The 13,579-nt window shown below is 58.0% G+C and overlaps 1 protein-coding gene across 1 annotated transcript in view; it reads left to right on the plus strand.

The window, feature by feature from the left end:
* The window catches only part of NEDD4L (NEDD4 like E3 ubiquitin protein ligase), a 564,086-nt gene that overhangs the window by 169,184 nt on the left and 381,323 nt on the right, over positions 1–13,579 (plus strand). The window lies entirely within an intron of this gene.

Consider the following 13,579-nt stretch of genomic DNA (forward strand, 5'->3'; position numbering starts at 1 on the left):
TCTTCAGTGTGGATCCTGATTTCCACCGCTTGCATATTTTCATATGTACTGAATTTTACGTTTTTTTTAACAATAACGGGAAGAAGAAGGTCACAATATGGCTTGTACCTTAGCTAGGCATTTATATTGCTCTCAGAATACTTCAGCGTTTTAATTCAATTTGGGCCAAATCCTAGTACGAACTAGCCAGGCTGAAACGTGGTCGTTCCCATCCGTGTGATACTCTTTGGTCTTTTAATTTTGAAGTCAAACCACCAGGACATACAGTACTGGGTCTCTCTGGCGATGTGTTGGGTGAGAAGAGCCCCAAGCCCCAGCGCGGGCGCGCCTCCTCTGCGCCTGCCCTCCGCACCCTCCCATGACGAGGGGCCTTCGGGAGGATGATCCCCCCGCGCGGGGAGCACGGGAGCTCCCGCCCGTCCCTTTGCACCCACAGACCTGCCGGCGCTCCCCGTTCCCCCCGCCGTGCGCGCGGCCCCGCCGCGGGCTGCACCCCGCGCTGCCGCGGGGCAAGGGGCCGGCCGGGCGCGGTGGCCATCCCGGTGAGCTCTGCTGGCTGGCACCCGCCGCGGTGGTAAGCGACGTTTCCCCTTGCGGAGCTGCAGGCGTCGGCGCTCTCTGTGATTCGGGATGTGCCAAGGTGCCGTCCGTCCCGCGGCGGCGACGGGGTGTATCGCCAGCGACGCAGGGTCTGTAGGGAGCCGTAACAGCCTTCATTAGCCTAATTAACGGCGCTGGGGCAGCCGGACCGGCCGGCTCCCCCGGTCAGCGAGGCTCCGGTTGTCCGCCGCCGCAGCCCGCGGTGGTTCTGCCGAGGGGCAGGGGTGCCCCGCAAGCGGGGCTGGCCGGGCAGGGACCGAGTGGCCGGGCAGCAGCGGCAGCCAGGCGCCGGGATCCTTCAAAACGGTTTTCAAAGGGAAGCGAGCGCAGCAGGAGTGCAGGGCAGAGGAAATGCAGTTACCAGATTTCCCCATTTACATCTCAATCCACGGTCAGACAACGAAATTAGTGGCCCCGTTTTCCGGTCACCAACAGTCATCCAGGGCAGCCAAAGGGAGACACGGCTTCCTCGGTGCTGCCGAAAAGCAGGCTGTTTGTAGAGAGGACAAACCTTAGGGCCACCTAGGGTTTGAAAAAGTTGGCCATTTTGTCTCAGGATAAAGGAGCCTGTAGAATAACTGGGTTTCTTATTACAACAAGTATACTTGCAAGTATTTTAACATTTTTCTACTATTCTCTGTGATGCTGAGAACTGACTATACACTGAAAGAAGATGCAAAATCCAATTTAAAATCATACTTTAAAATGGCACATTTTAATTTTTCTCAGCCTCTTTACCTCCTCAGGCAGACGTAGGAGGTGAGGAAGGAGATCTCAAATACAACACCAAACCTGAGCGGCCCGGAGCATCCCCCGGTGCCCGCCGCCGCGGCACCGCAGCTCTGCCGGCCCCCGAAGCCATGCCCCCCTCTCCCCCGCGCCCTGCGGGGAGGAGGAGCTGGAGGCTTTCTGCCCCATTTTAATTATCCCACATTTTCTGGGTTTTGCTTTTTCAAAGGCTGTTTAGGGCCGGGGCACGCTGTGGAGGGGCTTGGGTCCCCCCGTGCCGCAGCGTGCACGGACCCACTCCTGCAGGGAGCCTCGGCGCTTCCCTCCCCGGCTGCCGAGCCGGGCTCAGCGTTCCCGGGGGCCCTGGCTCTCTGCTGTCGCGTCGGTCCTGCGCTCGTCGCCGTCGGCCCTGCGCTCGTCACCGTCGGCCCTGCGCTCGTCACCGTCCCTACGGCAGAGTACGGCCTCTCGCAACTGTTATTATGAAGACGTGGTCGTGCAGTGACGGTGGTGTCTTAGGCCGTGTGGTGCCACATGAGTTGTTCTTGATATTATCACGTATTATTCGTGTTGTAGTCGCGCGCGAGGGCCCGGGCCAGGGAGCGGAGTTGGGCTGTGCTGGGCGCAGACCACGGCAGAGCACAAGGACAGGCTGTCCCCTCGCTCGCAGCTGCCCGCGTCCCCGGGGGAAGGACTGGGTGCCCCCGACCCCTGCGGGCCCTGCCGGCGGGGTTTGCGGGGCCGCACCCCCTGGACGCCTGGGCCGCGTGTCGGAGCGGGCGGCGGGGAGCCGCGGGGCCGGGAGCAGCCGGGCGGCACCGCCCGAGTCCTGCGGGAAACCTTCTCCACGTGCTGGAGCACAGGGATTGTTTTTGCCCAGAAACAGAAGAAGAGAAATTGCACAGGGAAGGAAGAGTTCTGCACTAGTTGTTAATGAAGTACGGTAATTAATCGTTTCCGGTACCATGGCCTGTTGAGCGGTCCAGCAGCTGCACGTTCGCTCGGGCGGGCGGATTGCTTTGCAGGTCACTGAGTGCGTGGCGAAGGTGTGCCCGGCGGCCAGGAGCCAGCTCGGCTGAGAGCCCACCGGGGGAGAAGGGTCACCCCGAACCCCAGGTGATGCCTGTTGGCTTGTGGTTAATGCCAGATATTTTAATTAAGAGGCATTTTATCAATCAAATGTAGGGAGCGATCGTGTTTAATCAGCAAATTAAAGAAATGTGAACTATTATTATTATATCAGCATGAAAGGGGAGGCCGATGTGCTCTATACAATTTTCGGCTGCTGGCTCCCGATGGGAAATTGCACTGGCAGATCCTGCTCGGCTGCTGCCCGGCATTTACGTGACATAACTACTTTAAATTAGATGTAGTCACAAGCAAACATTCATTAGCCTAAACAAAGGTATTTCCGTCCGTGCACCTCGTGTGCAGTGGGGCTGCCCAGCCTGGGGCGGGATGGGCGATGGCACAGCTCGCCCGGCCGCTCCGCGCGCCTCCTCCCCTAACGGCAGCGGGACCGCTGGCGGGGCGCGGACGCTGGCAAGGGCGCGGGATGTTAGCACGCCCAGCGCGGAAACGGGTGAACCCGCCGGGTAACTGCACGGTGAACCTGGGACGGGAAGGTCTCCAGCGTCAAACTGGCCGCGGGTGCGCTGGGAGATGCTGGGAAGCCATGTGGGGTGGGCCACCGGCTGTCACCCAGCCCTGTCCCCAGCGTCCCCAGAGAGGGCTGGTGGCAGAAGTGGGTTTCCCTGTGCTGAAGGTGCTGCAAGGGCTTGTGTGGCTGCTGCACCTGAGCGGCAAAGCTTGCGCGGAGCTGGTTCGGACGGAGCTGCAGCATCCTGCCTCTCCCCGAGAGCTCGTGCAGGAGGAGAAGGCACCGGTTCTGGCATGGCGAGGGCCGGTCGGTCTTTCCTGAGCAGTGCACATCTGCTCTCCGCTCAAACTACTGCTGTAGAGCACCTGGAAGAGAAGATAAAACAAAAAATTAGAAGTTGAAACCAAAAACCTAAATTGCCCCAGGGTAGTTTGTAAATTTTTCGCAATTTACTTTTTCTGATTTGATTTCCCTTTCTAATCACAATAAACTTGGGAACATTGCCCACAGTTGGAATCTCTGTTCTCCCCCCCAACTCGCACCCCCAGCCCGTTTCCCACGCTGTGCTGGGGGGGCCTGCGACGCCCCGCTCACCCCCAGCCCGCAGAGCACCAGGGCCGCAGCCCGGCGCGTGCCCCCCGATTGTGGAGAGGGTGGCGACGGAAAGGTGCTTTAACGCACGGCACCCTAATTCGATCTCGCTTAATGTAAGCAAACGGCGTGCCTCTCAGGTTCGTCCCGCTTGCGGCGAGGTCCCGTTGTGCCTGAAGGCAGCAGACCCCAGGGGGGTCTCTGGGGGAGCCCCAGCCTCCGCAGCCCCCTCCCGCCCCAGAGAGGGATGGGACCCCCCGTCGGTCCCCGGGGACGCCCTCGCAGCACAGCTGGAACTTTCCAGAGGCACAAAGAGGCACCGAGCGCAGAGAAAGAAGCACGAAAACGACTGCAAATATTCGGAAATGGGAATACAGAAAAATTATTGACAGAGCGCCATATTATATCATTGATTTTTAAGCAAAACTCCCCATCGATTTTTCAGAACCACATTGAACATTTCAGAATCATTGATTTTAATGGGGAGTTCTGCCCCAAAATCAATGGCGCAATACAGCCCAAAGTAAATTGCTTCTTAGTATCAATATTTTTTGCCCGAGCTGTTGCAATGTGGAAAACCATCTTAAAATGTGCATCTTTTGTTTTCGCCTGTTTTCTTAGATGCTCTTTGAATTCTGCTTTCATAGAGAGACCAGAGGGGAAGGGCAGCTTGTGCCGACTGGTGGGACCGGCAGCGGCCCGGGGTGGGCTCTGCTCCCCCAGGCAGGGATGGACCCTCCTGATGCCTCGCCCGCCGGCCGGGCTCTTTCCCAAAGCCCCATTTTCAGGCTGGGTTTCTGGCAGGACCTGGCCTTAGGGCACTGTGCCTCCCAGGGCGGTACAGTGGGGTGACCCCCCCCCCCCCCCGTGTTTGCTCTGACAGGTCTGGGCTCGGTGTCCTTTTCCCCCTGCGCCGGGCTACGGCACACGTAATTCTGGTTTTGTAGAAAATCCGGTCTCCCTGTGAGCTGGAGGAGGGCACGCTGGGCCCGGAGGAGCCCTCGGCCCTGGCTGGCGTCGCAGCTCAGAGCTGCCCTCAGGGGAGGCCCAGGCCTGGCCGCTCGCGGGGGGCTGCTGCGCCTCGGCAGGGCGGCGATGGCTCGCGCTGGGGTCCGGCGGAGAGGCGAGGACCGAAGGGTGCGAAGGCAGCGGCTGAGGAGGAGAGGCTTCCTGGATCTGCCTCTCTCCGGCAGAAAACGCCTCTCCGTTAAATGCGCGAGCTGCTCCCCCCTGGCAAATGCGGCTCCCCGGGGCAGGGAGCGGGGCAGTGAACGGCACCTGCACCCGCTGTCGCTCGGCTGCACTCGCCCTCCCTGCCGCTTGCCCCACAGGCTGCCTGCCTCTGTCTGCCTAAACGCATTCCTGACGGTGCAGGGGAAACGCTCACTATCATTACTGGATGTCTAGACAAGCGAATACGGCCAAATGAAAGTATGCATAATGCAAGGTGATCAATATGCGTGAGTACAAAACATTTGAGTTTACAAAATCAAGAGCAGCCCTCTGGGCTAGCTCCGAGGGCAGGGTCTGGCGGGACGCAGGCCCCGCTCGGCCCCGGGCTGCCAGGACGGCGTCCCACGCGCTGCGGGCAGCCGGAGGCCGGCGGTGGCCGCGTCCTGCTCCGGCCCCTCGGCCGAGGGGACGGGTGCTGCGGACCCGCACCCGCAGCAGGGGCGTCAGCGGGAGGCTGGGTGCTGCGGGCGGGGGGCGTGAAGAGGGGGTGTACATAGGAGTGGAAATACGTGCGTTACCTTCTCTTCTTTTACACATCTTGGGTTTGTATTTTCGTTGCTTGCATCTTTTCAGTGAATGGTAGCAAGATGCATTAAAACAAAGTCATTTTGGCTACCGGTTTTAATTGTGGAGTATACCAAAAAGCAAGCGTTTGTGAAATATAACTAACTGTGAACGGAGGTTGCAAAAACAAATTGTTTAGAAAAAAGCAGGTTTTCTGTAAATGAATGTGTCTTTATTCTAATGGCTATACAGTTCAATGCCTGATGGAGTTGTTTTCGATAAAAAAAAGATAAATATTTTAAAAAAAGAAAAAAAAATGCCATAATTGTAATAAAGGATTCATTATTTAACGGCCATACTAAAAGCATTATTTATTTTTAAATGGCTGATGTTCATGAAGGGCCAGGGCACAGCCTCAGGTGGACAGCACGGCCGCTCGTGGTGCGAAGCACGCTGCAAGCAAAGCTGGTCTGCAGCCTTGCTCCCGCAGAGAGCCTCTGTGCCGCCGGCGGGACCGGGATCGGGCCCGCAGCCCGACGGGCTTCGTACCTGCTGCGGCCCCAGCCCCGCGGCCCGAGCGTGGGCTGCACGGCGCATGGTGCCTGTGAGTACGCGGGCACGCTGGTGAGCGAGGCCCTGGCTCTTCTCGTGACGGAGTGCCACATCCTCGTCGTGAGCATCGTTTGTGGAGAACACCGCGACGATTCATTTGGGATCTCTCGGCAATGTGATTCTTTGGTGTGAATGTGCCTGCAACATTGACTCATGTGCCAAAACACAATATTGAATGCATTGTTTTTAAATAAAATGTTTTATTGTGCATTGGAAGTCTGTAAAACTCAGCTGTGTCTGCTTCTTCCTTCTTCTTATTTCCTGAACTGCTTACCGTCAGTAATAACGACGGGCCTGACCGGGAGGCTTTCCGCGCTGTGGGCACACTCTGCTGAGCACCAGACCGTCATTTTAACCGAAAAGCCTTCCATATTTTAAAGGATACGCTGTGGGGCTGGAAATGTGCTCAAATGGTATAAAAGCATGCCACGGATACTCCGCCCTAGCAAAATATGAGCACGGCTTCGTGCAGCCCAGGTTTTATTTTAGGTGCTGGGCTAACGGGAGTCAGTCGTGAGAGAGGTAAGGCTTCGGTGCCAGGCCCCCGCCGTTGGTTCCTCTCAGGACACCGGTGACAGATGCTCCGTGGTCGACACGGCGTGTGCTTTGCTCAGCCCCGTGCCGGCGTACGGATCTTCACGGAGGGCCCCGGTGCTGCCCGAGGCGCAGCCCAACGTCCGCCTGGCCGGGCTCGCTCCCCGTGGTCTCAGCCCCCATCCCTCCGTTCTCAGCCCGACGTCCCTCGGCCTCAGCCCCGCACCTCCACGGCCGCATCGGGGCAGGCGGACCGGCTGCCGCTACCCCGGCCCCCGCGCCGCCGGCCGACGGGCAGAGTTCCCCCCGCCTCCTCTGGCACCACGCTGATGAGCGCAAATTACCCTTCCCGCTAACGAGCCCAACAGCTAATGCTCTCTCCCACTATAACTGATTTTTTTCCCTCCTGAGTGGGTAAATACGGAGACTATTCGCAGATTCAAGCAGACTTACCAGCTTGACAATAATCCAACTGCAATAATTATCCTCAATACCGCACACGTCAAAAGGGAGCAAAGTCCCGTTTTCAGAAAAGTTCCCAAATTCGGCGTCTCTGCGGGTGGGATTTTCCATAAGGGACGGAGATCCCCGTTGCGGAGAGACTTCAGGCACGCCAGATGAGAAGGAAACCCCGGCTCGCGCAGCGCAATTAGAACTCGCCGGCTGTTAGGGGTCCCCGGCCGCCGCCTGCAGCTGCACCCCTCCCCTGGGGTCTGCCAGCGCAGCGGGAAGGCACAGGCACCCGGCTGCCCTTCGCGTGCCCCGCTCCCGACACCCGCTTTGGGGTGAGCTGCCCAGGGAGTCCAGCCCCACGCGCCTCCGGCCAGGCACGAGCATTAATACAGAGTAAACTCTGACTTACTTGGGCATTTTCCCCTTCAGGCTGGTATACGGGCTTCTAGTTACCCTGTTTCCAGGGCTCTTGTGCAAGCTCCAGGCGTATTTTATGCCAGTGAAAGCCATGTTAAATAACACCAAAAATGCCCCACCAAAAATCCCCACTCGGGAATAATTCCCCACGGAAATACTTGCATGGGTCAGTGCTGGGTGAGCGACAGCAATCAGCATGAAACAAACAGCGACGCCGTGACTGCCTGCGAAGGACCGTGGCCCACGGTAACGTTTAATGAGTTCCCGCACCGCAGACGCATTGGCTTGGTTCGCAAAGAGTGACAAACGCCGTCCCAGCCAAGCAAGCAGGCAAAACCTGCGTGTCCCTGCTGGCCCCACGGCCGGGAAGGAGCCGGTCCGGGAGCAGCGGCGCTGCCTTGGGGCGTCTGCGCTCCCACCCGCTCCCGACCACCTCGCTCGGCTGACCCGCGCTGGGCTTGTGGCCAGCCGCCCTCTCCTCTGACCCCCGTCCCTGGCTGTGACGTTAATTATTCCCGACCGCGCACCTTGGCGCTCCTCCATGTTGCATCACAGGATCGTTCCTCTCTCCCATCCCGTCCTCCAGCGCGCCCGCAGCTCCTCCCAGCTGCGTGCTGCCCACCGCTTTAATAAGCACACTCTCTACGCCGCCATGCCGGCTGCTAATGAAAATATCGGATAGTAGCTGGCAAGGACAGACCCCCGCAGACCCCTTCCCGATACCTCCTCCCATCGTGACGGTGCAGCACCGATAACAGCCTCCGCTCCCCACCGGCAACTTTCCCTCCCCGTAGAGCAGCAGAACAACTCTCCTCGGTCGCCTTCTCACCACCACCAACTCACAGAAAGTTTTATTGGTGCTCTTCAACTCCCTTGCTAGCTGGCTTTCACTTATGCCTCGGGCTTTCTGATAGCGTTCCTACTTTTTTTGGTGCTATTCTTTTACCCTCGTCCTTAGCCATCGCTACATCGACTACACACCGCTTGCCTGTGCTGAGGTTTTCTGGAGAGTTTGCGACTAAGGTGCCCTCCCGCACCCCTCCTGTCCTCTCCCTGCACCCGGTCCGGGTGGGCTTGTGCCCTCCACGCGCTGCCAGACGGGCTGAGCAACTTCTCCTCTTCTGCTTCTCGTGGGGGCTAATTGTGGACTCCAGGGCCTGTGTTCGGCACATCAGCGTGTCAGCTTTTCTGTGGCTCTGGCCTTAAACAAAAGGTTTTACTGGAAAACTTCATCAGAAGAGTTGCCAAAGGCCTTGTTTATTGCTCCCTATATTTCATTATGCAGTGCAATAAGCTTAATGTGATGGATCCAACTCTGCACTCCTGTGAAATATGTGGCGTTACAAAGCATGTAAATCAGTACACAGCTTGGCTCAGGGTATTTGTTCATTAAAGTGAATTACATTCCCAAGAACATCTTATAACCCACTTCCATTACCTTCAACACACAAGTAAGAAGGACAGATCGCCCCGCTTTCGCCTGGGAGGTTTGCCTTCTGTTCCAGCGGACGCCGTAGCACAGCAGCCCCGAGGACAGCACATCTGTCCTGGCGCCTTCTCACCAACCCCTGCCGCAGGCGGCAGCCCCCGCTGAGCTCTCGGGGGGGGGATGTCCGTGGAAGGGCGGAGAGCAGCCCACGGCGCCAGCGGTGGGACGTGCCGAGGAGCCCTGCCAGGGACGGCGCGGGCGCCTGGCCGAGGGCGCAGCCGGCTCGCCGGCGGGGCTGGAGACTGCCCCGAGCCCCGGGGGTCAGCAGCCGCTCTGCTCCTGGTTTCGCCTGTGTCAGTGGGTATTTCAGTGCACTCACGGATATTTGACTGCAGCCCGAGCCGTGACCCTCTTGGCCTCCTTGCAGGTGGATCTGGAGCTCGAGGAGCTGCCATCCTGCTGTGTCAGAGCCGATCGATCCTTCCTGCTCTATTTCTGCCTTGTGGCCAGTTCCCGCGCCAAGAGAGGACTTGCTGCTTGCCCCGACGCTGCTCGGTGTCCTTACCGGCTCCCGGAGGAACTTTGCCTGGGTTTTGGGCAGCTCCCAGCGACAGGCTCTCCCAGGCTGGCAGGGGCCGCAGCAGACCCTCGCCCAGAGGTGCGCTGCACGGCCCCAGGCACGTCGCGCAGGGGCTCGGGTGCCATGCCCGTGTGCTGCGGCTGAAAGGCAGTGCTGATTGATTTAAGGACTTTAAGATTTTAAACTGCCTGATTTAAGGACTTGTACTGCTGCAGAAAAACCGCTGCCTTGTAAGTTCTCGCAGTGTTTATTTCCCCACCATTAAAACTGTGCTTTGGGTCTCCAGTCTTTTATTACGGGCAGCTTGTGGGTATCGGATCCTTTTACGCCTTTATGAAATTAAGAGGATTTCCAGCAACGGGAACATTCTCCCTGTACCTACAAATTCCTCTTTACTGCCTATTTCAGTGCCTGGGAGAGCAGTGCAGGAGTGTCCTGGCTCCCTCCCGTCCCTCTTTAAGACTTACCAAAGCCCCGGCGGCGGTGGGGCTCTTTGGGAAACACGGGCCCGGCGGGAGCTGCGCCGGTTCTCCCTCTAACCGCTACTGAAGCCTAAACAATTGCCAAATCCGCCTACACTGTCAGCGTTTATTGCCTAGCAATAGTCGCTATGGGATATTTTGGGGACACCAAACCCCAAAATTATGTAAAAAGTGACAATTTAGGTGCTAAGCAGAATATCTAAAAATTCTAAGCGGTTTCCAGCAACTCTGTGTAAAATCATATATATGAAAACAAGAAATCAGCTGTCACATAATCTAGTTCCCTCCCAGTTAATGCAGTGACAGTATTCTACAACGCATTTTATAGCACTTCAATCCGATTTTATATATAACGGCTGACTGCCGAGGCAGGAGTAATGTCGGGGTAAAACTCGCATGGACGGGGCTGCCCAAGACGTCCTGCCCGCGCTGGCCAAAGCCCTGTTTCTGGGAGCATCTCTGCTCTCTGGATGTGGCTGGTATTCCAGCCCACCTCAGGGCACCGCTGTCTGGGACAGCTCGTTCTGGATTTGTCCTGATGCGCAAATTGCTCTGGAGAGGTTTGCCCGGCCGGCACAGCACAAATGCACGTCGGCTCCTGAATAATTTTTCTCGCTCTTGCACACATCAGGCACTCTCACCACCAAAATATATTTAAACCCCACACTTCCATATAAACTGGAGGGCTCACTGTCCGGTACCTCTGTGTGGATGTTTCCAGAGTAGGGCTAATAGTTTGGGCAACCAGTTATTAATCTTTGAAAAATGTTTTAGTAGGTAACGTTTAGTGTCATATAAATGAAAAAGCATTATCTGTCTATGCTCCTTGCACGCTTCCCGTCACTCGTATCTAATATATCTAACATATTTATCCTTGAAGTGAGCACGGGAGAGAGGCAGGTGCCACTGTCTCCACTGGAGAGGCAGGACACTGTGCCAAGCGTGGGAGGGGAGCAGCCACGTCCTAACTGTGAGGTGCCGCCGTCGACGTGGGCCCCTCCCTTGGGTTCTGTCCCCATCCCGCCCACGTCGCCAGCACCGCCGCATCGCCCCGTCGCCGCGCGGGGACCGCCGGGACCCCACGACCCCGCTGGGGCCAGCCCTGCCGGGTCTTTCCCCACCAGCGTCACCGTTTCCCAACACTTCCCGCAAACCAAACAAGTCAGGGCCCTCCTGCTCCCAAGGTAAATATTGCAAACTGGATCCAGTTTTAATCTTTAACCATGGCCCTCGCCGGCCAAGTGTGCCATCAGCCACGCCGGGACGGCCCCGCTGCCCCTCTCGCAGCGGGGGCCGGGGTGTGCCGAGCCGGGGCCGTCCATGGGAGGCGTGGAGCAGAAACCCCCGAGCAAGCAACCACCCACCCGCTGCCCCGGCCCCTGCCTCCACCCGGCACCTCCTGGTTTCCCACACCGAGCCACGGGGACTGCGCTCCCCATCCCTGAAAGAGCTGCTGTTTCTGCATGGCGAGGACGCCCGGGACAGGGGGCACGGGGGCTGCCAGCTCCTCGGGGAACCCCCAGCAAGAGCAGCCCTGCAGGTACCATTCAGGCTGGGATTTATTGCCCCATAACCCAATTTCTGGTGTAGAGATGGGAGAGGAAAAATCCTTTCCTTCATCTTCCCGCTGCTAAATCTGAGGAAGGCTCCCCAGAGCCTCTGCCCCTCGGTGCCGGGGCCGGAGGGTGCTGGCAGCGGAGGCAAGCAGCCCGGCCGGGATCTCGCTTCCCCCAGGTAGCCCCTGAGCCATTTTTCCCGTTTATCAATTTGCACTGATAAATCTGGATACAGCTTTCTCAGACCTGTTTTACCCTCTAAACTGCCTCCCAAAAAACTCGGGGGAAAAAAATCCCATATTGTCCGACTGGTTTTTTACTTCTAAATAACTGGAATCCTGTCTGGGAGGAGAAAAATCACAAGGAAGGTTGGTTCTGCTTCTCATGAGCAAAACAGTCCCTGGGCAGCAGGGACCTGGGGCCAATATAGTTTTAAGTCCCCTCTGGACCTGTGTCCAGCTGCGCTGCCGTCGCTGGGAAGACGTCACGGGCGGCTGGAGCTGGCCCCTCTTCCCTCTGCAGAGAAGAACGGACTTGCAACAGCAATTTCAACATACCAAAAGAAAACGCTTGCAGTATTTGTTTAAAAGCAGGTGAAAATTACGTGTGCCGTCCCTGGCCAGCTCGTGCTAGCTATTTTAAGGGAAAGCTCACCCGTGCCTGTGCCACGTCCTGCACTAACGTGAGCAGGGCGTGCAGGGCTGTGAGCGCAGGTGATGAATCCCTGGACTCACCCTTTTACGGGCGGTTTGGGTCAGCCAGCCAGTTTTGCAGCGCTGAAGGGCAAGGCCCTTCTCTCTTCCCCACGTCAGAGACGGGTGTGGGTGCTGGAGCAAATTGCAGAATTGAACTCTTGGTGAACAAAAGAGGAGAGGAATTAAAATTCAAATACCCAGGGGAGCCACAGCCAAAAAAAGAAGGATGCTGAGCAAGAAAGCCTGGGGCGAATGCGGCCAGGCCAGGTCAGCCCCCAGGTCCGTCCCATCCCGCCGGCCCCTGGGCACCGCACCGCTGCCTGTTTCAGGGGAAGCGAGGGCTCCCGCAGCGGCACGGGGAGTCCTGGCTGCAGGCAGGGAGAAGGAGGAAAGCTAACAAAGAAACCTCCCTCCCCCCGAGAGCGGAGGGAAAGCCTCTGGCAAAGGCAGCCATGCAGGCAGGCAACGCCGCTTCCCGCTGGGCGGCCAAAGCTCGTTAGGCTGGAAGCAGTGACCGGCCGCCCCAGCTCTCCGGCACTGCACCTGCCAGCCGTGCCCGCGCCGGCTGCCAGCGACACGGCTGACGGCAGGGGTTTGTTTCGTGTGGGTGCCAAAGGAGTCCCGCGCACCCTCCATCGCACAGGGGGAAAGGTTCAATGGGCGCGGGGGCCGCGGGGAGCCCGGCGGCAGATGCCGAAGCAGGCGGCACCCACGGGGCAGAAGGGCAGCGCTCTCCCTCGCGCTGTCTCCCGCCGGGCTGACGGCAGCCCTGGGCTTCGCAGCCCCCACCGAGCCGCAGCCCCCCGGCAGCACCCGCGCTGCCCACCGGCTGCGAGACGGCAGGCAGAGCACGGGCAACGCGGCACACGAGCAGGGCCGCACCACGACGTACCTGCCGTGGTGGTTACAACTGCACTGTGTGCTGATATTTATACGGTTGTGGGGTGATTACCGGGAAGATTTGGACATCAATTTGGCAAGACGCCAGAATTAGATACTACCACGTGTAATATAACATAATCATGGAACGCAATAATCGGGCGCAGGTTTAAAAAGAAAAGGTCAAAGTCAGGCCTTATCTCCTGAATTTTGAAAGTATCATTTTGTCAGGAAAAAAAAAAATCAATTTCTCGTCCTTCCTCTGTTAACTTAACGAGAGCATAATGGATCAAAGCGACAGGCGCAGCCCAGCCCTCCGAAGGCGCTGGCAAATGCCCCTTCCACCCGCAGGCCCCCGGCCAGCCCGCAGCCCCGCGGCTGGCACGGCAGCTCTGCTCCCCGCTGCCGGAGCACCGCTTCCCTCGCTCTGCCGGCACTGGCCGTTCCTGCCTGCTGTCTGACAGCAGCCAGCAGCCTGCCAGCCCCGTGAGCCCCTGAAGGGAAGCGGGGGTAAGCCACGTCGCCGGTGGGCATTGACCAGAATGGGAGCCCTGATTTTTTTTTTATTTTTAGGAGAGGAAACTCTGCAGCACTTTAAGCAAATAAAGTAACCTAAAGGCAGTCAAAATGCACCCAGCGATTAGTAATTACAGTAATAGCAACCAGTTCTCACACAGAGCAGCTG

The sequence above is a fragment of the Mycteria americana genome (assembly GCF_035582795.1).
Source record: "Mycteria americana isolate JAX WOST 10 ecotype Jacksonville Zoo and Gardens chromosome Z unlocalized genomic scaffold, USCA_MyAme_1.0 Scaffold_30, whole genome shotgun sequence".
Lineage (NCBI taxonomy): Eukaryota > Metazoa > Chordata > Aves > Ciconiiformes > Ciconiidae > Mycteria > Mycteria americana.